This window comes from Aedes albopictus, chromosome 2 (assembly GCF_035046485.1).
Source record: "Aedes albopictus strain Foshan chromosome 2, AalbF5, whole genome shotgun sequence".
NCBI classification, from domain to species: domain Eukaryota; kingdom Metazoa; phylum Arthropoda; class Insecta; order Diptera; family Culicidae; genus Aedes; species Aedes albopictus.
Genome location: NC_085137.1, coordinates 51,850,605 through 51,874,637, shown reverse-complemented (window position 1 = coordinate 51,874,637; position 24,033 = coordinate 51,850,605). Strand labels below are relative to the sequence as shown.

The 24,033-nt window shown below is 42.3% G+C and overlaps 1 protein-coding gene across 2 annotated transcripts in view; it reads left to right on the top strand.

Annotated features, from left to right (window-relative positions):
- The first annotated feature begins 12,358 nt into the window (after positions 1 to 12,358).
- The window catches only part of LOC109421544 (uncharacterized), a 53,834-nt gene continuing 42,159 nt past the window's right edge, over positions 12,359 to 24,033 (top strand). Inside the window, exon 1 of one of the 2 annotated variants that reach the window (XM_062849683.1) lies at positions 12,359 to 12,392. The gene's annotated coding sequence lies outside the window, so the exon portion shown is untranslated. Of the gene's footprint in view, positions 12,393 to 12,488; positions 12,549 to 24,033 lie in introns of those variants that run through there. The other variant, XM_062849682.1, reaches the window with a different exon arrangement.

Sequence of the window (24,033 nt, the reverse complement as noted above, 5' to 3'; positions counted from 1 at the left end):
CTGGAGTCAAGGCCATCTGATCTACAAGTGTAGTTAGTGATCTATTTGAGCATTATAAATGAAATTTATGCTTACACAGCCTCATGAGCTATCAAGTGGTAAGTTCATTGACAGTTTGAGGATCCCCAAGAACTTCCTTGAGTATAGGTCATCGAATCCAATAACGTATTTGGTTGTTTCTAATGGGCTTCTATATTCCCCTGAAACCATTCTGAAGACAATTGAGACGCTTTGAAGCGCATTGAAACGCCTCTAGAACTCCCATGAAATCTTCATTAAAATTACCTGAGAGCATCTGAACCACCTTTAAACCACTCTGAAACCTCCTGAAACGCCCTGAACCGCATTGAAACAGCTTGAAACGCTTTGAAATGCCTTCGAAATCACAATGAAACCCCATGAGCCTCTGAGCCCCCTTAACCATCTTGAAACGCTTTAATACGCCTTGAAATGCCTTGAAACGTCTTAAAATGCTTCGAAATGTGTTGAAACGCTTTGAAACGCCTCGGAAACCCCTATTAACTTACGAGAAATTCACTGTTACGTCTTGAAACACCTTGAAACGCTTTGAAATACTCTGATACGCCTCTAAAATCCCTATATGTAAAACCTCAGTAAAATTATCCTGAGAGCTTTTGAAGCCCCCTAAAACCCCTGTGAAACCTCCTGAAACACATTGAAATGCCTTTAAATGCTTTGAAACGCTTGCCTCTGAAACCCCAATAAAACTCCCGTGAAATTCACATGAGACTCTCTGAAACCCCCTAAGCCTCCTGTCAAACCTTTCGAAATGCCCTGAAACGCTCTGAAGCGCATTGAAATGACTTGAAAAGCTTTGAAATGCCTCTGAAACCTCCCTGACATTCACCTGCGAGCAAGCCCTCTTAAGGCCCCCTAAACCTCCTGAAACGCATTAAAACGCCCTGAAGCGCATTGAAACGCATTGGAACGCTTTGAAATGCCTCTAAAACCCCTGTAAAACCTCCGTGAAATTCACCTGAGAGCCTCTGAAGCCCCCTTAAACCCCTGTGAAACCTCCTGAAACGTCTCTGAAATCCCTATAAAACCTCCGTGAAATTTACCTGAGATCCTCTGACGCCCCCTTAAACCTCTGTGAAACGCATTGAAACGCCTCTGAAACCCTCATGAAAGCTCCGTGAGATTCACCTGGGAGCCTCTTAAGAACCCTCGAATTTATCAGAAACCTTCTGAAACGCTCCTTGGAGTTTTCGAACGGAAGGTGTTGCGTACCATCTACGGCGGAGTGCAGATGGAAGACGGGACTTGGAGAAGACGAATGAACCACGAGCTGCATCAGCTGCTCGGAGGAGAACCAATCATCGTCCATACCGCGAAAATCAGGAGGCTACGGTGGGCGGGTCACGTCATCAGGATGTCGGACAGCAACCCGACTAAAATGGTTCTCGAGAGTCATCCGACCGGTACAAGAAAACGTGGAGCGCAGCGAGCTAGGTGGGTCGACCAAGTGGAGGACGATCTGCGGACCCTACGCAGAGTGCGGAACTGGAGACAAACAGCCATGGACCGAGTGGTATTGAGGCGGCTACTATGTACAGCAGAGGCCACCCCGGCCTTAGCGTGATCGGTAAGGTAAGTCTGAAACGCTTTGAAACGCCTCTGAAACCCTCATGAAACCTCAGTGAAATTCACCTGCGAGCCTCTGAAGCCCCTTAAATCCCCCCCTTAAACCTCCTGAAACACCATGAAATGCATTGAAACGCCATGAACAGGGATTGGCGGCATGCACCGTGCGGTGCGAAAAAAGCGTGTGTTTCACACAATCGCAAGTGCTCGTCTCCCGTTTTGCCGAGAGACAAGAGACGTATGAGTGAGAGCTTACGTAATTGTGCGAGAGACAATCGCAGCACTAGCTCTACGGCGCAGGGAGTAATGCACGGTGCTTGGGACTGTGCTTGTCTCCAAACAGAAAAAAATCAATTAATAAATTAATTGAAGAGTTTGTGTTTTCGGCAAAGTTGTTAAGCTTGTCAAGAGCTGACAAGTGATGGGTCGTTTGATTCGAAATTTTTCCAATCATGCGTAGTATCAAGCCAAGTGCAAAGCGCGGAGACATGCACCGAGAGAGTGCATACGACAAAGAGTGAGAGACAGGAGAGCTCCAGCGCGCGGCAAAGTAAGCGAGCAACACACAACCGTTTGCGCGTACTCGTCTCCTTCTAGTTTGTTGTGCTGTCTCGTAGCAGAGTGTGCGGCACGCAAAGAGTTTTGAGTCGCACCCTATCCCTGGCCATGAAACGCCTTGAAACTCTTTGAAACGCCTCTACAACCCCTATCGAACCTCCGCAAAATTCACCTGCGACACTCTGAAACGTTTCTGAAACCTCCGTGAAATTCAAACCTCTAAAAGCCCTCAAACCTTAAACCCCTAAAAGCCCTCTGTAACCTCCTGAAACGCCTGGAAACGCCTCTGGCCAGCCTCCCTTTACATCTGAAAGCCTTGACCCGCTCCCTTTCGCATCTGCAAGCCACTTGCCCTTCTTACAGGGTGCGGCAGGAAAAAATGCGAAAAGCTCAAGGCACTATTACACGCTAAATATAGGATATATATGACTATTTTTTCATGACAGTGTATCAGTCAATGTCTATATTCTAGCACTGAAAAATAAAAATCAACACATTTGATGTTTAACATGTGATAATGTAGGCCTAATAAACGGATATCAATAAACTGCGCGCCCAATGGTCATTAAACAAAATGACTATAACAGTAACAAAATTAGCTCAAATTCGATGAACAACCAGACCACACTGATCCAGAGCCATGTAGTTTCACATACCAGATGAAATAAATACATATATTTGATGATATTGTAGAGAAAATCAAATTTTTTGTTTTATCAGATGCGAAATTTAGCGACCTGTGCGATTTTCTGCGGTTTGAAAATTCTGGTTGTCTTCATCTTCAGGCGCCGCCCTGTAAAGGTTAGTGACCAAAATGGGAAATTTTTTAATTAACTTTTCAGAAAACTAGCCTATTATAGATCATGGAACGTTGAAACATAGATTGTTAAATGTCAAATGGACGAAAATGAGGTTTGAAGTTGAAAAACACTTTCGCATTTTTTCCTGCCGCATACTGTAAACCTCTTTGCAACCTTGAAATCCATTTAGGTAAAAAATCTATTTAGGCAGTCCCTCCCGTCCGGACTCGTTACCTAAACGGAGGTTCGGGTGTAGTACCAGAGACCGCCACAATTTGATCTAGAGAGAATGAACGCATCCCGAGACGGCTTCATGCCACGAGCTGAAATCTGTAGGCAGGGATAAGGACGGGGAGCGCTTCACCGACGGATTGAAAGATGTAAGCAGAACTTCGATGAGCAACTGATCGTAGGCACGGGGAGTAACGAATGAAACGACTATGGCAGTGCAGTAGAGGGCGGAAAGGATTCAGCTCTCACACACTGTCTGTCTGCACCGGTTAACAATCAGGATCTGGGAAAACGAATATCTACCGAAAGAGTTGAAGGAAATGGTAGGCTGATCAAAGCAACGATGGACGGTTTGTAAAACTGCGCAAGAGTTTCGAATGAACTATCTAGTTTATTCAAATTTCGTTGGGGGCCCGCATCAAATGTACAAAACGCTAAAAGATCGATAGTCCTCTACAGGTAATCGACGTAGGCAGTGCTCGTCGAGGACCTCCAAGCACTCACTCTAAGATGGGGCAGTGCATTTCGCTAGAATACCGGAAAAATTAGGATTGAAATTCTTCAAGAAGTTCTGTCTAAAATTTATGTAAATCCAGAGTTTCTCTTAACATATTATGCTTCAACGATTCTAGGTTCGATTTGAATAGGTCGTCAGTTTGCTAAATCAAGTCGAACCTAAGCATTTTTTTCCAAGCGTTACACCGCTCAACACATAATAGTGAACCCTAAGTTGTCACCGTATCAAACCCGCAATTACTCATTGATGCTGTTCAATGGAAACCTGCTGACTTGCAACTTCTGCAGTCTCAACCGGCCACTCGAAAGAAAGTGAAATGAAGATCTTTCCCGGCTAAACTGGTTATCGTCGGAACCACTCGTCGCATCATCGAGAAGACAAACCTGCAATACTGGAACTCACGTGGTTTAGCTCGCGGCGCGGCGCGGCGGTTTAGTACACACACCACCTTTATGATTGCGCATGTTTATGGCGAAAATACCTACTTCCCCCGATGACCGAATGGCCTAGCGCTGTGAACCATCATTATAGCTACCACCATACGGACGGAGTGTCACAGCGGGCGTACCTACGGTAGCATTCCTAGTCGAATGGATGGATGGATACATACTTACCAGTCAGTGCTGGCGTGGGTTAATATGTATGGAGCATTTATGATCATAGCGTATCTGTTCATGGCGCGATTTCAAATTGAAGAAAACCACAACTCTGGCAACGGTTCATGATGATGGCGGCGGGTGGTGGCGGTGATGTGAATGGTTTATTTACGTTTTCACTTTCCGTTGGCTTCTGCTCGGTTTAGATCTAATCATCGACAACACAGCAGACGCCACCGCGCCCGATGACCGGATCATGATGTGGGGGAATTCAATTGAATGGTGTAACTGGCAGAGAGGTTATCGAATGACTTTATTGTGTGGGTTGAAAACAACTCAAGTGTTGAACTGTTCATGCTTTAGAAATACCTACCTTTATACCTTGTCTTGTGGATGTTATTTACCTTACCGATCAGGCTAAGGCCGGGGCGACCTCTGGTGTACATAGGAGTCGTCTCCATTCCACTCGGTCCATGGCTGTTTGTCTCCAGTTCCGCACTCTGCGTAGGGTCCGCAGATCGTCCTCCATTTGGTCGACCTACCTAGCTCGCTGCGCTCCACGTCTTCTTGTGCCGGTCGTATGACTCTCGAGAACCATTTTAGTCGGGTTGCTATCCGACATCCTGATGACGTGACCCGTCCACCGCAGCCTTCCGATTTTCGCGGTATGGACGATGGTTGGTTCTCTGAGCAGCTGATGCAGCTCGTGGTTCATTCGCCTTCTCCAAGTCCCGTCTTCCATCTGCACTCCGCCGTAGATGGTACGCAACACCTTCCGTTCGAAAACTCCAAGGGCGCGTTGGTACTCTGCACGTAGGGTCCATGTTTCATGCCCATAGAGGACGACCGGTCTAATCAGCGTTTTGTATATAGTTAACTTCGTGTTACGGCAAACTTTATTCGATCGTAGAGTTCTGCGGAGTCCAAAGTAAGCACGATTCCCCGCCACAATGTACCTCTGAATTTCTCTGCTGGTGTCGTTGTCGTTGTCGGATGTACGTTTCCGCCATCGTCTCAAACTTACGAGCTATAATATCTATATCATCAGCGAAACCAAGCAGCTGAACGGACTTCGTGAAAATCGTTCCACTCGTGTTTTCTTCGCTCACGAGAGTTTTCCTGATACCCGAACTACGCATTTCACTCGATCCATCGTCGCCTTGAATCATCGTATCAGTTTATCCGGGAATCCGTATTCGTGCATAATCTGCCATAGCTGTTCTAGATCGATTGTATCATACGCCGATTTGAAATCGATGAAATGATGTGTGAGCACGTTGTATTCGCGGCATTTCTGCAACACCTGGCGGATGGCGAACATCTGGTCTATTGTAGCGCGTTCACCCATAAATCCAGCCTGATATTTCCCCACGAACTCTCTTGCAATCGGTGATAGACGGCGGCATAAATTTTGAGAGAGTATCTTGTAGGCAGTGCTCAGTAGTGTGATCACGCGGTAGTTCCCGCAATCCAACTTGTCGCCCTTTTTGTAGATCGGACACACGATACCTTCCATCCATTCTTCCGGTAATACTTCCTCCTCCCAAATCTTGGTAATGACCCAGTGTAGTGCTCTCACCAGTGCTTCTCCACCGTATTTTAGAAGTTCGCTTGGTAGTTGATCTGCTCCAGCGGCTTTGTTGTTTTTCAACCAGCCAACCTCCTCCTCAATCTCTTGAAGGTCAGGGGCCGGAAGTCTTTCGTCCTGTGCACATACTCCTAGATCTGTTACCACGCCACCTTCGGTACTTGCAACGTCGCCATTGAGGTGCTCATCGTAATGCTGCCGCCACCTCTCGGCCACCTCACGTTCGCTCGTGAGAATATTCCCGTGATTAACTCGGCACATGCCGGCTTGTGGCACAAAGCCTATGCGCGAGCGGTTCAGCTTCTCGTAGAACTTTCGTGTGTCATTAGCGCGGTACAGCTCTTCCATCGCTTCGTGATCTTGTTCTTCCTGCTGGCACTTCTTCATCCGGAAGACTGAGTTCTGCCTGTTCAGCGCCTGTCTGTAACGTGCCTCATTCGCTCTCGTACGGTGTTGCAGCATTCTCGCCCATGCTGCATTCTTCTCGTTTTTCAACTGTTCACATTCGCCGTCGTACCAGTCGTTTCTGTGATTCGGAGTCGCGAAGCCTAGTGCTGGGCCCATATAGCCGAGGCGGTAAACGCACGGGTATTCAGCATGACCATGCTGAGGGTGACGGGTTCGATTCCCGGTCGGTCCAGGATCTTTTCGTAAAGGAAATTTCCTTGACTTCCTTGGGCATAGAGTATCTTCGTGCCTGCCACACGATATACACATGCAAAAATGGTCATTGGCAGAGGAAGCTCTCAGTTAATAACTGTGGAAGTGCTCATAGAACACTAAGCTGAGAAGCAGGCTTTGTCCCAGTGAGGACGTTACGCCAAGAAGAGGAGAGGAGAGGAAGCCTAGTGCTGTAGCCGAGGTACTACCTATGGCGGATCGGATGTCCCTCCAACCATCTTCAAGTGTAGCTGCGCCAAGCTGCTCTTCCGTTGGTAGGGCCACTGCTAACTGCTGCGCGTAGTCTTGACCCACTTCTACGTTACGAAGTTGCTCGATGTTGAGCCGCGGCGTTCGACTTCGACGTGTGGTGATAACTGTCGAAAGTTTTGAGCGCATGCATTCAGCGACTAAGTAGTGATCCGAATCTATATTCGCACTGCGGTATGTGCGGACATTGGTTATATATCCGAGAAGAATTTACCGTCGATTAGAACGTGGTCGATTTGGGTTTTTGCCTTTCTCGTACACCAAAATGTACCGAAAGGCTATATGTTCACTCCAAAAACGAAAATTTGATAGAGCCCGCGGAGGGGTCAAGTGTTATATACCAATCGACTCAGCTCGACGAGTTTATACGAGTTGAGTGTACAAAAAGGTCACCTCATTTTTAGATAGTAAATATGAACCGATTTCAACGACCGATGGTTCATTCGACGCGATATATTGCCCCATTGTTTCCTATTGAAAATGGTTCAGATCGGTCCAGCCGTTCCGGAGTTATGGCCATTTAGGTGTTCCGGACCGGTACCCCAGGAAGGGGCCAGATATGAAAATGCAACAAACCCATGCATGCGACCCATCAAACCACTGCATTTTCGATTATCTAATGAACGGGAAGTAGGAAAATGGTCTCAGACTATATTTGAACCGGTAGTGTTTCGGAACCGGTTCCGGGTGTCCCGCCGGAAGTGGCCAAATATAAAAGTGAACATAACCCATGCATGCGACATGTCAAATAGCGGCATTTTCGATAACCAATTGAATGGTGAGCAGGAAAGTAGTTTCATACTATATTTGAACCGGTAGTGTTCCAGAACCGGTTCCAGGTGTCCCACCGGAAGTGGCCAACTAAAGAAGTGAACCAAAGCCATGCATGCGGCACATCAAACAACGGCTTTTTCGATAACCTGATGAACGGTAAGCAGGAGAATAGTTTCAGACCATATCTGAACCGGTTGTGTTCCGGAACCGGTTCCAGGTTTCCCGCCGGAAGTGGCCAATTAAAAAACTGAACCAAACCCATGCATGCGACACATCAAATAGCGGCTGTATCGATAACCAGATGAACGGTAAGCAGGAAAATAGTTTCAGACCATATCTGAATCTGTTGTGTTCCGGAACCGGTTCCAGGTGTTCCGCTGGAAGTTGCCAATTAAAATAAAACAAACCCAGGCATGCGACACATCGAATTGCGGCTTTTGCGATAACCAAATGAACGGTAAGCAGTAAAATAGTTTTAGCCCATATCTGAACCGGTTGTGTTCCGGAACCTGTTCCAGGTTTCCCGCCGGAAGTGGCCAATTAAAAAAGTGAACCAAATCCAGGCATGTGACACATCAAAGAGCGGCTTTTTCGATAACCAGATGAACGGTAAGCAGGCAAAAAGTTTCAGACTATATCTGAACCGGTTGTGTTCCGGAACAGGTTTCAGGTGTCCCGCTGGAAGTGGCCAATTAAAAAGTAAACCGAGCCCAGACATGCGACACACCAAATAGTGGCTTTATCGGTAATCAGATTAATGGTAAGCAGGAAAATAGTTTCAGACCATATCTGAATCGCTAATATAGTAAACTGACGAAGTTGAAGGGGTGAATCCTGCTGAATGCGTCTGATGATGACCGAAGAATAGTAGGTCGAAACGCTTAGCGCTAAACAAGCTGTTTATCACCGATAATCACTAATCTATCCTCTAAATAACATATCTGAACCGGTTGTGTTCCGGAACCGTTTCCAGATGTCTCGCCGGAAGTGGCCAGTTTAAAAAAGTGAACCAAACCCATGCATGCGAAATATCAAAACATCAAAAATGTTCGATAACCAGATAAACGGGCAGCAGGAAAACAGTCTTTGACCCAAGCTCTGACCACACCTAAGATTACCGGCAGTGTTGCAGAATCAGGATTAGATGCATCGCTCAAATTACAACAAAACAAAATCGATGCAAGCGATACATATGCGTGGAAGAACATAATCTTGATAAAAATTTAAGCGATCATGTCAAATCCCACCATTTTCCTGAGGCGTATTTATACAGTAGAATGAATCAACGTTGTATGGGAAAATTTTAATTTTATAGCACTTAAATTACTGCGCACAATTTTGATGCAACTGGTTGAGCCATCGCGCTCTGTAACACGGTTGAAATTTGAATGGGTTTTATTATGAGAAATTTTACTTGCTTGCACTTTTTTGTCAAATTTTACATCTATCTTATACTACCGTTCCACGCCCAATTGTCCCATGTTATATGGGAATCCCATATAACATGTGATAATCATGCGTAGAACGGCAGCATAACCAATATTAATAAAATAAAGGCTAAACTGTGCAGAAAAAAAAAACTGAAATGTCTTGATAATGTTCGGCATCCAGTTCTAGTAAAGGTGGTCAAGCAATCAACTGAGAGGTTTAATATTTTTCAGCTCTGCTTATACGTTTAAAATAATACATAACATAGGAATATGAGCCATCAATAAGTTTCCAAATTCGATTATGGCTTTGATAAGGTTCTTGCTTTTATGAACAAGGCTGACACAAATTTCGATTTTCTCTTAAGCCAAGAGGGGTCCCCCCTTGGAAGTTTTGGATCGGAATTCAACATTCTGAGGAAGGGCACAAATGAATAAACCAACAAATTTTTAAATTTTAAGGAAAATTTCTTACCAAACCCGATGAATTAAGCGGTTTTGCCTCATTGTTTGAGTATTTTTTTCATTCAATACATTTATTATTCATCAACTCCATCCACTCATTGACGAACGAGCACTGTGACAAAAGAAGAAAATGATATTTGTTCCGTTCTAGAGTATTTTCAGGATTTAGGAACACTTCGGCTTATGGCGACGGAAATATCTTAGAGTACATATTCGACGAGAAAGGCGCTATCACCACTAAATGGATTAATCTGGGTTTTTTATTTGATGGTCGGGTGATCTCCAGGTGGCTTTGTGGACATCTTTGCGGGGGAAGAAGGTGCTTCGGACTACCATACCACGGGAGGCTGCAAAGTTTACGCATCGTTGGCCGTTATCATTCGATACGGCGTGCATGCTGTTTCGCCCGATTACCGGTCTGTACATTTCCTCCCTTCCTACCTGCGCGTTCATGTCACCGGCAACGATTTTCATGTCACGCAGCGAACAACCATCGTATTTTTGCTCTAACTGCGCGTAGAACGCTTCTTTCTCGTCATCGGATTTCTCTTCATGTGGGCAGTGGACGTTGATGATGCTGTAGTTGAAGAAACGGCCCTTATCTCTTAACATGCACATCCTTGCGTTGATTGGCTGCCACCCGATCACACGTTGTCGCATCTTGCCCAACACTATAAATCCTGTTCTCAGTTCATTAGTGGTGCCACAGCTTTGGTAGAAGGTAGCCGCTCGATGCCCGCTTTTCCCCACTTTCTGTCCAGTCCAACAAAGCTTCTACATTGCCAGTTGCGGGGTGTAGTTCGTTGTGAATTATCCTGTCACATGCTGCGAAACCTAGTGACTTGCAATTTCATGTTTTCTCCTATGCTATTCGCAATGGGGATTTTTACGGGTGGCTTATTGGGCCTACGCCAACACTCCTGTCTCGCCGGAGGGCCATCGTGCCAGTTCTGTTTAACGTCCCAACCAACACTGGGACGACCACGCTGATGGGGCTACCACCTTAGATCTGCAGTGGTGGTGCAGCGTTTCTTACTCAGCCGCTGGATGCCAGAACAGACGCTGTTTGTTCCGCACCTCCTTGGTGAACAGACGCTCGGGTTGTACCTCCTCAATCTAGCTGAAGTCAGAAGGACAACAGTGCCCAGGCTGCACTACCAGCTAAGCACACAACTCTTAGTTGGCGGTCTTTGCCATCGCTTGACCCGTGGAAGCATGAGGTAGGAACTTGTGAGGACCAGAGCTATGTTGGACGCTCTTCTTATCGACTCACCGTTTTGCAGCCCGCATTAGCTATATGGTACATGCATTTTATATGCTTCAGCAATCACCACAGTAAAACTTGCTTTGAAACAACAATAGTAGCGCCACTGTCGACTTTAAACCTACTTTAATGGTACCTACAATGACAAAACAACTTTATACTGCATGTCATATAATGCACTATAAAGCGAAATTAATGCTCTATATCCAGCGTCATGATTACTTGGGTAGAGAGATGGAATGCAAGAGATGTTTAAGAATGATTCAGCGGTACAACAGATATACATGCATAAGGTTGGGTGGAATATATGGTTTCAGTTAGGTAGGTGCATAATTAATTTCAATTATAGTTCATTGAGAGACTCAAAAGTTTGGAGGGGGTGGGGTCAAGGAGAGATTAAGGGAATACTATGAGAGTATCAGGCTAAGGGGGACGAGACTGAGATATCTCTGGGGACGGGGTTTATAGGGAGTCAAGGAGATCCCTCGAATTTTACAGTAGCTTGTTTTGAGTGTTCAATGAGGGTTTCAGAGTAGTTTTTTCATGTGTATCTGTATATCGTGCGGCAGGCACTTCCATGGGTAAGGAAGTCAAGAAATTTTCGATTACGAGAAGTTCCTGGACCCTTAGCGGTTATACCGAATACCCCAGCCTTTACAACTGTTGCTATAGGAGCCCTTATATCGACTAGTGTGAACCATTTAGTTATATAACCATTAGCTTTTTATTATTAAGGAATTAAGCTCTATTTGTTTATTTGTATTGTATTGTATTGTTGTTTTGTATTTTTGTGTTGCATGAGCACGCATTACAAAAATAACAGAACCAATATGGCGCTGTCCACAAACTACGTAGACTCATTTTTGGCCATTTTAAGGCCGGACGGGACGGTGGTTGAATCGTCCGCCATTGCTCTGTTGCTAGTAAGATGCAAATCTCAATTTCTACTTCATATTATTGACTAGAAATTTGATCGTTCATTTGCTCACTTGTGGTGCACAATCGACTAAAGCTTCAGCTACGTCAGTGCAGTGGAAAATGATATTTGCTTCTTCAAAATCGCGAGGCAAATTGTTAGAAAGAGAGGGAAGATAGGAAAAATTACACGTCGTCCCGTGCGGCCTTAAATACCAACCCCTCCTCCCTTGTAGACTTTTGTCGATTCAAAATTTTCGTAATTTGTGTGAAGCGTAGACTTTATCCAGAGACCCCATTTATACAGATATTCAAATATTTTGAATAAGATGCTGCATATTAGGGTATTTCCCAACTTTGTTGTATTCAATCAATCATTCATATAAATGTTGATCGTTGCGGGACGGCATGTCGGAGCTTTTTTTTCATGCTTTTTAAACACTTCCAGCTGTACCATTTGATCATATTCTTTGCATTATTGTTGAAATTTTAAAAACTACCCACATGGAGCTCAGCAGTGCAAAACAAGCGGATCTTCATCTGCTCGCGCAAAAATTACAGTCTGCTTTCCCACCACCACCGCAGCAGCATCACCTCGGTAAGTACTGCAGCCGCCATCCGGCGCGGCGTGGCGGCGTGAGGTGCCTCGTGAGCGCAACCTCTTGGAGCATCGCGTTGAGTTTGTCGCAAGCCACCGAGTGGTACGGTCGTGTCTCTTCAGAGTAAGTCGAAGTAAAAACTCACACGCGCGGGCGCACCAACAAACGCGCAACGTCTTCGTCTGTTCGGAGTTCAAATTGTGCAAGGGTTCGGATCAATCCCGGTACAAAAAAACACGGATCAGTGTTTTGTTGCTGCTTTCAATTATCATCCAGCTGGTAATGGTTTAATCATCTTTGATCCTCCGGGGTGGGACTGTGGAGGAGATGACCGGAAAGTGTGTTAATTGAAACGATCGTTGGGACTGTTTCCGGCTGGTTTAGTGAGTGGGACTCAACGATGGAGTGTGGCTAACTAAATACGGAGAAGAAAGTGTTATGCCATGCGGCGAGTGCTCGGTGTGTGTTCGCTTCGAATTGCAGAGTTCGTTGATCCATCCGTTGGCAATTTGCGCGAGGGATTGCTGTGCTCGTGGGGTTGGGTCAGTGGTGCATACGGAGTTTTGCATATGTGATACAGAGAGTGATGTGCTGTTTCGATGTATGAACTGTTCTATTGCATATTGAAAATTGGACATGTTTTAGTTTCCGGAACAAGGCTTTGAAAGCTTCAGTTAGGTTTTATTGCAAAAGAAACTTTATTTCAAGTCATTTAGGAATTATGGTTTAAAGGCCGTTCACACCAAAATCCGGACACACAAAAAATATAGTAGCAAAACAACAGCATGTTTTTTCATACTTTTTAATTCATGTTATAGACAAATATGTGATACTCAACACAACAGCATGTGGATTTATAAGAATTTGATTCCGTAAGCTGCTTTCTTGTTTACACCTTTCGTGAAGCTTTGCACGGTGAACTTGTCGATTTTCTTCAAAGCAGTTTGTCACTTAGAACGAAATTCTTGGATTGTTGAAACCTTTCCTATGCTTTTTGAGGTCTTCCTTCACCATAGACCAGTATTCAATTGATCGCAGCTGTGAACTGTTTGGTTACATAAGCAACGTTGTTTTGATCGTACCAAGTGATTGTATGTTTAACGTAATAGCAGCTGGTCAAATCTGACCAGAATAAGATCTTCTTCTTTATGGCTCGACGTTCACATTGGAACTTGGCCTGCCTCTCTTCGACTTGGTGTTCTTAGATCACTTCCACAGTCATTAACTGAAGGGCTTTCTTTGCCTGCCATTGCATGAAGTTGTACATTGTGTGTCAAGTATAATGACCAGAACAAGGTCACATGTTTTTTTTTCAGAAAACGAAAGAGATGCTTTAGGTCCTAAAGCATCTCTTTCGTTCCTAAAGTTCCTAAAGTTTAGGAGGTATTGTTGTTACAAAAATCTGAGATTTTAGCTTACACGAACAAACCCAAGTAACAATCACTTATTCAATAAGTACCTTCATGACGAATCAATTGAGTAAAATGCTGAATAACTTTTGGAGATGTTTCAGGTAAAACCTTTGTTCGGGTTTTGTTAACACAAATTTGGAGAAATTTTAAGCCAAAGTGGTGTTTATCAACTGAACTGTTTGTTGTTAAAAGCGTTTTACAATTATATAGTAATGCTATTATTCAGCTTGAGCAAAAATGATTAAATTTTTACGAGGGTTTATAATTGGCACTTATGCTATAAATAACTATAATGAAATTATAACCACCGACTAACCGACGTGACAGCTAGAACAAATAAATTCAAATTTGTTGTCCGTGACGCCATGATGAAAAATAGCCGAACACTATCGTCACCTCTATAACGGCTCGCGATGATTTGATAGCTCGACACCGAACCCCGTGTGTTCATATAGGAAACGGTTCGCGTCTGCGCTGATTTGACAGAAGCGATCGCTCGCTTCGGTGGTCGACCGTTAAATTTTGGGGGGACACTTTTGAATCACCACTGTCACGTCGGTTCGTCGGTGTTATAACTACACATAAATTTACCTTAATCAAGATTTGAACTCGGGACCCGTCGATTGCTAGCCGCACGCCTTCCTATCTGCGCCATCCTAGAGATAACACTGCTCGACAAAATTTTACAAAATTTGGTGTTATGGGATGAGAAAAAAAAATAACAGGGGTTTGGGACCCTAGAAGTGTCAAAGTGAAAGAATTTTTGAAAAATATTGGACCGTGCCTTCACAGTTTAAAACCGAAGTTTGTATGGAGAACTTGGGGTGTTCAATTGATATGTGCATTAGAACGTGTCATGCATATTTTAGGCGTTTTCGGTGTTTGGGTTAGTTGCGTTATTCCCTAACGCCTAAATATATGCACAGCGCGTTCTGATGCACATTTCAATTGAACACCCCAAGTTCTCCATACAAACTTCGGTTTTGAACTGTGAAGGCCCGGTCCAATATTTTTCAAAATATCTTTCACTATGACACTTCGAGGGTCCCACACCCCTGTTATTTTTTTTTCTCATCTCATAACAAAATTTAGTGTTGAACGGTGTAATGAATGAAATACTCAAATCAAAACATGAATTCCCTTGGTTCAATAATGATCACACTTCTACTCCTATTCAGTAGTGGTGGATTAGCACATAATGTTGGTTAACAACTGATCAACAAATTAATTCAGCTGCTGTTCAGTAGAAACACGAATGTTTTGTCCTGTTCTCTGAGTCGAGTTATGATGAAATGAAAGCGCTTATTCGGCTTGTGAAGAACCCTCCTCCTCTCCTCTTCTTGGCGTAACGTCCTCACTGGGACAAAGCCATCTTCTCAGCTTAGTGTTCTATGAGCACTTCCACAGTTTTTGACTGAGAGCTTCCTCTGCCAATGACCATTTTGCATGTGTATATCGTGTGGCAGGCACGAAGATACTTTATGCCCAAGGAAGTCAAGGAAATTTCCTTTACGAAAAGATCCTGGACCGACCGGGAATCAAACCCGTCACCCTCAGCATGGTCATGCTGAATACCCGTGCGTTTACCGCCTCGGCTATATGGGCCCTTGTGAAGAACCCATTGTACAGAACAATGCGCTAATTTGTGCACAAACTCAACATGAAACAGAAAAAAAGGTCTTTTTAAACTATTTTGTTATGGAATTACACCACGTCAAATAGAGATGTTATTATACTCATGAAAAGTGTTTTAATTGATCATTGTTGATACCGATACGAAAGGTTGAACATTGGCTACTTCCTAAATTGAGAAAGCATTTGTACAGTAATGTGTACACTGTTCAGCATAATTTTAGTTCAGTTATCATTACTTTTGTAAAGCAACTGTTCAGCACGCATGCTTGTTTGTGGCCTGCGATTGTTAGCTGGGTATTGCTTGCTTGGCAAGTAATGTGAGTTTCATTATTCACTTTGTTGGGACCATACTGTTGGAAGGAGATTCTCTCAAACCCGCGGATTTTGCGTAAGTGTCTCTACTTCCGGGTCCGCCACACTCTCTTTTGGCTCTTCATACGGCGATATGTTGAATGTGGTAATGAAATGTAATCTTTACAGTTAAGTGGTACTGCTTACAAAGCAAGACTCAACCTGAGATGGTGGCTACCTACAGGAGATGGCCAAAATGTTTGGGATAGGCAACTTTTTTTCTCCCACAAAAAAAAATCAACATGCTGTAACTTTTCATAGAGTGCATCGAAAAATCTCAAATTTTGACTGTTTGTCAACCTATTATATGTGCATTATTGGTACAAATTTGGGCTCAATTGATTAATATTTCGCGAAGTTAGAACCGTTCGGGTAAAACACTATTATTTAGACAACTAATTTTTGAACTGTCACATCTCGGAAACCAGTGAACCGAATTAAATGAATTTTCTAACGTTTATCAAAAATATATTGATACTTAATACGACGTTATAAAATGTAATATTTTTTACGGCGAATTAAGTTATACTGGATTGAAATTTTAACCCATATAGAGGAAAATAAGTCAAATTTACAATACCACACAAAAATTACTAAATGTGTTCTTCCTTCAATCTTAATAGGCTCTAATAAATCTGATTAAAGATAACTTGAGAACAGAAGTGGAAAATCTTTGGATATCAACACTAAAATTCATTGACATTATTGATGTAAAAAAATTACATATTTTTCGAGAAAAATCCAAAAAGTGTCAATCCATGGTAACTTTTTTCAATGTTTAAAAAGCACCTATATTTTAATAGTTTGTGAAGCATTTGCATATTGTTAGTGTACGTTCAAAATTTCATTCAGTTCGGTTCACTGGTTTCCGAGATATAACACCTCAAAAATGAGTTGCCTGAAAAAAAGTGTTTTACCCGAACAGTTCTAACTTTGCGAAATATTAATCAATCGAGCCCAAATTTGTACCAATGATGCACACATAATAGGTTGACAAACAGTCAAAATTTGAGATTTTTTGATGCGCTCTATGAAAAGTTATAGCTTGATGAACTTTTTTGCGAGAGAAAAAAAAGTTGCCTATCCCAAACATTTTGGCCATCCCCTGTATATACATTTTTTTTCTGTTCGGGTGAGCCACTGCGACCAGTATTTAGATCTTTTGTGGCATTACCCGTATCCTTAGTATTTAGTGCATGTCGTACTACTCCATTGTCATTGAGAGGCAATGAAGCATCGATTTCTGTATAGTTGTTGTTTTGTTATCCCAGAGATGCAAGAAATCAATTGCGATGAAAAGGTTCCGTTATCATAGAGATTTTAATCCCAGTGAAAGAGCGCCCATAATCAAACACACTCTATTCGAATTCTGAGAAAATCAAAACGGCGGTACTGATATTTATCCATGCACCGGAACTCTAGCGCCATCCATGTCTTGCTTCTAGTTTAGTCCCAGGACAACATAAAAAAACCCGGGTAGGCTAGTTGCAAAACTCTGTCAAATTAGATAATGTGTTCTACAATAAGAATGCTCGTGAGTCCTTGAATTACCAGAACTTAACAGTCCTTGATTGGTTAGTACACAGTTAGATACGTATAGCATGTTTGTTTCCCTAACATCAAGTGTAGTCTCGGGTGGGCAAAGTCCGATTCAGAATAAATGCAATTTAAGAAACTGTCACCAGTAACAAGGACTTTGTACCATGAATCCTTATTACCAAATACATTACTCCAACTTTACAAACCGGATGTCACAAGGGTTCGGTTTGGTAGATCTTGAATCGTAACGCAACACATAAAGGCGATCTACCTACGCTACGGGCTCCGTTAAAGATCGAGCATATTTTAAACCCTCTCAACCATTCATCCATCAGCACGGGTCGCCTGACACCTTGGATTGGGGTTACCTGTTTAGTGGACTTTTAGCCCCGCAACAGGTGGTCCGTAGTGTTATTCTGGAAAAACTTGTAATTAAAAGGCACGAAATGTTGTTAATTGACAAATTGAGAGATGAAATTTGTGAAAAAAATCGCGTTCTGGTGGGATTCGAACCCACGACTACGTATCCGCTAGACCGGCGCTTTAACCAACTAAGCCACAGAACAGGTAATGGTAATTCGCTCGCACTTGTCGTTAGTGGGCACAAACAGGAGTGTGTTGTGGATTGGCATCAAAGCCGAAAAGAGAGATGAGTTTGTGAAATAGGAGTGTTCACGGTGCGGCTTCGGAGTCAGTTTGGCTTTTTATTCCACAGAACCATTATCTGTCCTGTGGCTTAGTTGGTTAAAGCGCCGGTCTAGCGAATACGGAGTCGTGGGGGTTGTATACCATTTCACCGAAAACCATTTCGCGGATTTTTTTTTCGCGGTGTAACATTTCGCGGAATGAACCATTTTGCCGAAAACCATTTCGCGGAATGACTTTTCGCGGAATGTACTGTTTCGCGGAATACCATTTCGCGGAATTGAGTGTTTTGCATATAATTATGGAACAACACATTATTTTCTCTGCTAAACTTTACTAGCTCCATCATTGATTCATGCGCAAACATAATCACCTTAGCTCTACGATTGTATTGATTGATGCTAAATTGGATACTATTATGAAAAAAAAAAGTTTGGCTTCTTTGATTCGTAGACTGTTCTTAAGAATTCTGAACGTCAGGCCAAAGGACATTAGGCCGAGTGTCATTAAGTCGAATGGAAATAAAAGCGAATGATCATTAGGCGTAATGATCAACAAGCCATCGTTGTCACATAGATTGAACTTTCAAGCGCCTACATATATTGCTAGCAACATCAGAGATTTTTCCATCTTTAAAAACAGACTGTTCTATCCAGTAACGTTGTTGTTTGGCGAGCGAATTGCTAAGTGTTTCATCATTTACCCTCTTCTTATCAAAAGCTGTTCATGTGTTGTGCAGTTTGCGGCGAACTAATGGATAACTTTATAGAATATTTGACCTTCTTTCGATAATAGGCTGTTCTTTCAAGTTACACTGTTGAAAATTTTGGCTGACGATCAAACTGGTAACTTCATCTGAGTGAGTTTTTTTGGTAGCTAGGCTGCTGGTCCTACTTTTTTATCCTTCTTCTATTCAAGAGCCGTTCTTTCGAGTTGCACTGTTACATATGTTATTTATTGGTGGTCTCACTGCTTACTCCGTGGGAGATTTGTTCTTCTTTAAGTAGGCTATTCTTGCAAATAACACTTGCTGGTGAAGAAACTGAATCTACATCTAAGATTGTTCCTTCTTTTAAAAAAAGGTTGTTTATTTATAAGTTGCTGTGCTACAGTGCTGTTTGGTGACCCAGCAACTAACTAATTCCTGTAAGATATTTCTTGCATCTGATAATAGACAGATCTTTCAAGGCCTATTATCCAATTGGTGTAACATCTATTCAGCCCAACGATTATTCGACCTTATGTTCATTTAGCCTAATATCCTTCGGTCTAATGACCCAGCATCATAATTCTGTATCTGAACCTGCTTCTTAGCCTCCACACTTTCACCCTTATTGATTGAAAGCATTATACATATATCAAAATGTTGCTATTTGTAAACCGGGTGACAATGTTACCCTCAAGCTATGTAACACTGTATTTTGTACGGCGAGTTTTAAAATTTTTAAAACTCGCCATACAAAATAAAACAGCATTGCGAACGGCCTTAGTGATAACTTTACAAGCCTTCTATGTTTTAATATATCGAGCTAGTTTATACTTGTATAATTAGATATGCTGTTGTTTTTATTTGGAAACTTTTCCTTCTTTTGATAAAAGGCTGCACTTTCATAAATGTTATGTATTATTTTCTTTGTATTAAAACTGCCAAATTTTTATTATTAGTGAATTTCCCTTCCCTTACAAATAGGCTGTTCTTTCAATGTTTACTATTACAAAAATTGAAATATTGATACGAAACATTTCATTTTTCACTTGGTGGTTATTTTGAATCTTATCATGATGTTGTTTCCCGGTCAATTAAATTTTTCTCTCTCATTAACGTTTTTCCGCGGAACGGTACATTCCGCCAAATGGTTTTCGGCGAAACGGTGCATTCCGCGAAATGTTACATCGCGAAAAGGAATTTCGCGAAATGGTTTTCGGCGAAATGTTATACAATCAGTCGTGGGTTCGAATCCCACCAGAACGCGATTTTTTTCACAAACTTCATCTCTCAATTTGTCAATTAGCAACATTTCGTGCCTTCTAATTATAAGTTATTCCAGTATGTTTCAGACATACCAGCAAATCTGGTAAAATGCCAGTAAAATGGGCAATATGTATCATCGTAGTGTTATTCTTAGCCAATTGAGACAACCGCTACCGACACTACACAGCTATCTAGGCTGATCGGGAGAAGAAGCTAACATTGATAGTTAACTTCTTAACGAGCCTGTTTTTGAAAATTTCAGCTTTAAATTCTTTTAGCAGTTTCTCTATAAATTCTGGCAAGAGCTTCTACTAAATTTGGGATAAAATTCCACGAATACACTCGTGAAAAGCTCACAACTGTTTTCACGCTAGAATTTCAAATCAGTTACGATTAAGTTTAGTGAACATTTTTTCTAGCTCTGCTTTATTGATCTAGATTTAAATTCTTTCATGACATTAATACCTTCATTAAGATACACATAAGATATACATTAAGATATTTGTAAGCATGGTTAATATGAATTTTTTAGATTTTTTCCATGTAAAAAATATAACTTCTATGTAAAGAGTTTCCAAAACACTGTGGCCCTGGGCCACATTTGCAAATCCGGCCCTGGTTGAGGCGGTTAACAGGTAGTGACAAACTTCCATCTGAAATCCGTGTTAGGGTAGTGGACGTATTTTGGCCTACGCTGGTTTTTTTTTTATTACATTTGTCATATAATCTCGACCAAATCTTGGCAAATGATTATTGGAACTTTTAGTTATGATTTACCAAGATTTGGTAGAGATTATATGATAAATGTAATAAAAAACCTAGGGTGGGCCAAAATACATGCCCTGGGTCAAAATATGTCCACTACCCTAATAGTAATTGACTTTCAATACAACATGGGATGCAACTGAATACGTCATTCCATCAAAAGAGACAACTGAAAATGAATAATGATGATAATCCGCGTGATAACCGATTAAGTTTGCTGCAATAATGTGCCAAACAATGATGATTCAATCTCCTGGAGTCAGATTGCCCATTTATCTCTCTTAGGGGCTGTCCATAAACCACGTGGTCATTTTTTTGGGACTTTTCAACCCCCCCCCCCCCCGCGTGGTCATTAGTCCATACAAAAAAAATTATTTGTCCATACAAAACGGTCATTGGCCGAAACCCCCCCCCCCCCCCCTCATGACCACGTGGTTTATGGACAGCCCCTTACCGCCCCTATAAAGACCGTGACGAACCCACTGTTGATGTTGCTAAACTGTGCTGTATTTCGGCACACAAGAGAAAGTGTCGTGCACCGTTCGGTTGTTGTAATATTGACCGAAAAAATAATAATTTTGGAGAACAAACACACGTACCTCCATAAGCATGTGCGTTGAAATGCACGGCACTGAATACCTTTATGAAGCTGTTGCTCTTAAAGTGGTTTCAGTTTCTTAACAGCGCGGTGGCGTGGCGAGCAAAGGAGAAATTTTGATTGACAGTAATTTCGGACGGCGGGAGACAGACCGGAACCTGCATTACCTTGTACGGTGGTGGTGCTGGATGAAAGTGATATTGTCGACGACGAGTTTGAGTGATGAATGAGCGCATGGTGCAAAAAAAAACCAAGTCGTGACCTTGTCCAGACGCGCAATCTTCTGTGACAGTAAGTTTTTGGCGTCATTGTGGTCGCTTAAGTAGGATGCTGGGTGGTCGCGCAGGAAAAAGTTAGGGATTTCCATTGGCGGTGGCACCGGATAATCCCAGTTAAGTTATAATCAGATTACGAAGTTTTGATGGATCATTATTTTTCGACACCGGAGTGCACTAGCAGGGTGGGGTTTATGATTAATTGTTTTGACTGTTCGGATTTCAATTACACCGTGGTCATGGTATTACTCGCTAAGTCAATTCTTTTTATGATCATGTTGTTTTGTTCGGATCTATTTATGTCTACGCCAACATTCAAGTTGGCGTAAATTTTAATGTCGTTCGTCATATTATACAGATTATTCAAATGGACATACAGGGAGCATGAGCATAGATGACCGACCGCACAATTCGTAGTTGCTGCTCCATGATTGACCAGAGCAATAGAAATTGCACAAGGAACCAATGAATAGGGCTTGGGACTAGCTTACTATTCTCAATGTGAACAATTCGAGAACTCACAAGTAATATCAATGGAGCGGACCTGGTGTGATGGTTAGAACACTTGACTATCACGCCGAGGACCTGGGATCGAATCCCACTCCCGACATACTCACAAAATGTGGGTTCTTCCTTCGGAAGGGAAGTAAAGCGTGGGTCCCGAGATGAACTAGCCCAGGGTTAAAAATCTCGTTAATACAGATAAAAAAAAAGTTATATCAATAACGGCGCTGGCCACGTCCTTACGGTCATCGAGGAGGGAAGGGAATGTTAGTAAGACTACCGTTGTTATAAATAGAGACCGGGAATCCCAGTGTCTCCATGATTGTCTTGGGAAGGAATTTTTGTTAGAATGGTAGGGTACATTGTCAGGTCTAGGAGTCACCTGTGACTGGTGATGTGATCTGACAATGTATCAATAAACACTAACTTTCGCGCACAACCGACCACTTTTCTATACGAGAACATGTCTAATAAAAGGAATCCTGAAGCGCGTCTCCACCCCACTAGGGAGCAGAAGCTTCAATCCCATTGCACACAGGAATGAACTGAACGCGACAAAGGACAAACCAATGATCCAAACCATATGCATTCATAGCAAGGAACATCACAATATTCTATTCAAATGGACATACAGGGAGTAGCCAAAATGTTTGGGATAGGCAACTTTTTTTCTCTCACAAAAAGGTTCAACATGCTGTAACTTTTCATAGAGTGCATAAAAAAATTCTCAAATTTCAATCCGGTATAACTTTTTTCGTTGTGAGAAAATATTACATTCTATAACGTCCTATCAAGTATCAATATATTGTTGATAATCGTTCAAAGTGTCATTCAATTCGGTTCTCTGGTTTCCGAGATATGCCAGTTCAAAAATTGGATGTCTAAAAAATAGTGTTTTACGAAGTCGGTTCTAATTTCGCGAAAGATTAACCAATCGAGCTCAAATTTGCAAAAGCAAAGCAAAGCAAAGATAACCGTACACATCGTAGTTGCTATTCCTTGATTGACCAGAACAATCGAAGTTGCACAGAGATCCATTGAATGGAGCTTGGGACTAGCTACACACTCTCAATGTGCACAATTCGACAGATTAATGTTTTGAAGTCAATAACGGCGCTGGCCACGTCCTTACGGTCATCGGGAAAGGGAAGGAATGTTACTTCGACAACCGTTGTTACTAGAAACCGTGGAATCCACAGTATCCCCACAGTTGTCTCGGGAAGGAGTATTTATTAGTAGGGTGGGGTAAGGTGTGGATCTTGGATCCACCTTCGGTAGGTTATATGATCCACTAATTATATAAAAATACACGACACGGTCTTCATCCCGATTATGTTTTATTTGGTCGCGTTAGTAAATGTTATGCACATACGTCAACGATCGTTCTAAATTTAACGCATTGATCGTTTACACAACCGTGAAAACCGACTTTCTCACGAAAGTTATCGCGCGCTTTTGATTTCGCATTCAATATTCGCGTCCCCATCTCCCTACCGAGAAAACCGACCGACTCACGGAAATAGTCGCGCGTTTCCCACAGTATGGAACTTACAGTATACGAAAAATGAACTTTCAAGCTTAGATTGCTATTTTCGAATTATGTATTTTACTTAGAGTAGATCCATGTGTTGAAGGGTGAGTCGATAGTTATTGTGCCATTTTCAAACTAACGTAACTTTTTTCCTACTTCACCAATATCAACCGAATTTTGCAGTTTCTCCTTATAGTCTATTGTTTACATATAATTGATTGAGCAGATATCAATGAGATTCCGGTCGATAAAGAATAAAATTAGTTAACAGTTCTAAAAAAGATGTTGTATAATCACATGCTAAAATCCAAAATCATGGTTTCGCGCCTTGGAACATTTAATGATTATTCATTATCGGATCATCTTAATGCTCGTCAATAGGTTTTAGGAATGGTTGAAAGTGAAACATAAGCTTGGAGGTAGGTGAAAACCAGGCACGATGCGCATAAACAAACCAGAGAGCTTGAATTATTTGTTTCAAGTGGAGGCTGAACATGTCCATATGGAGGGCGTTCATTAAAAATGTCGAGAATTTCA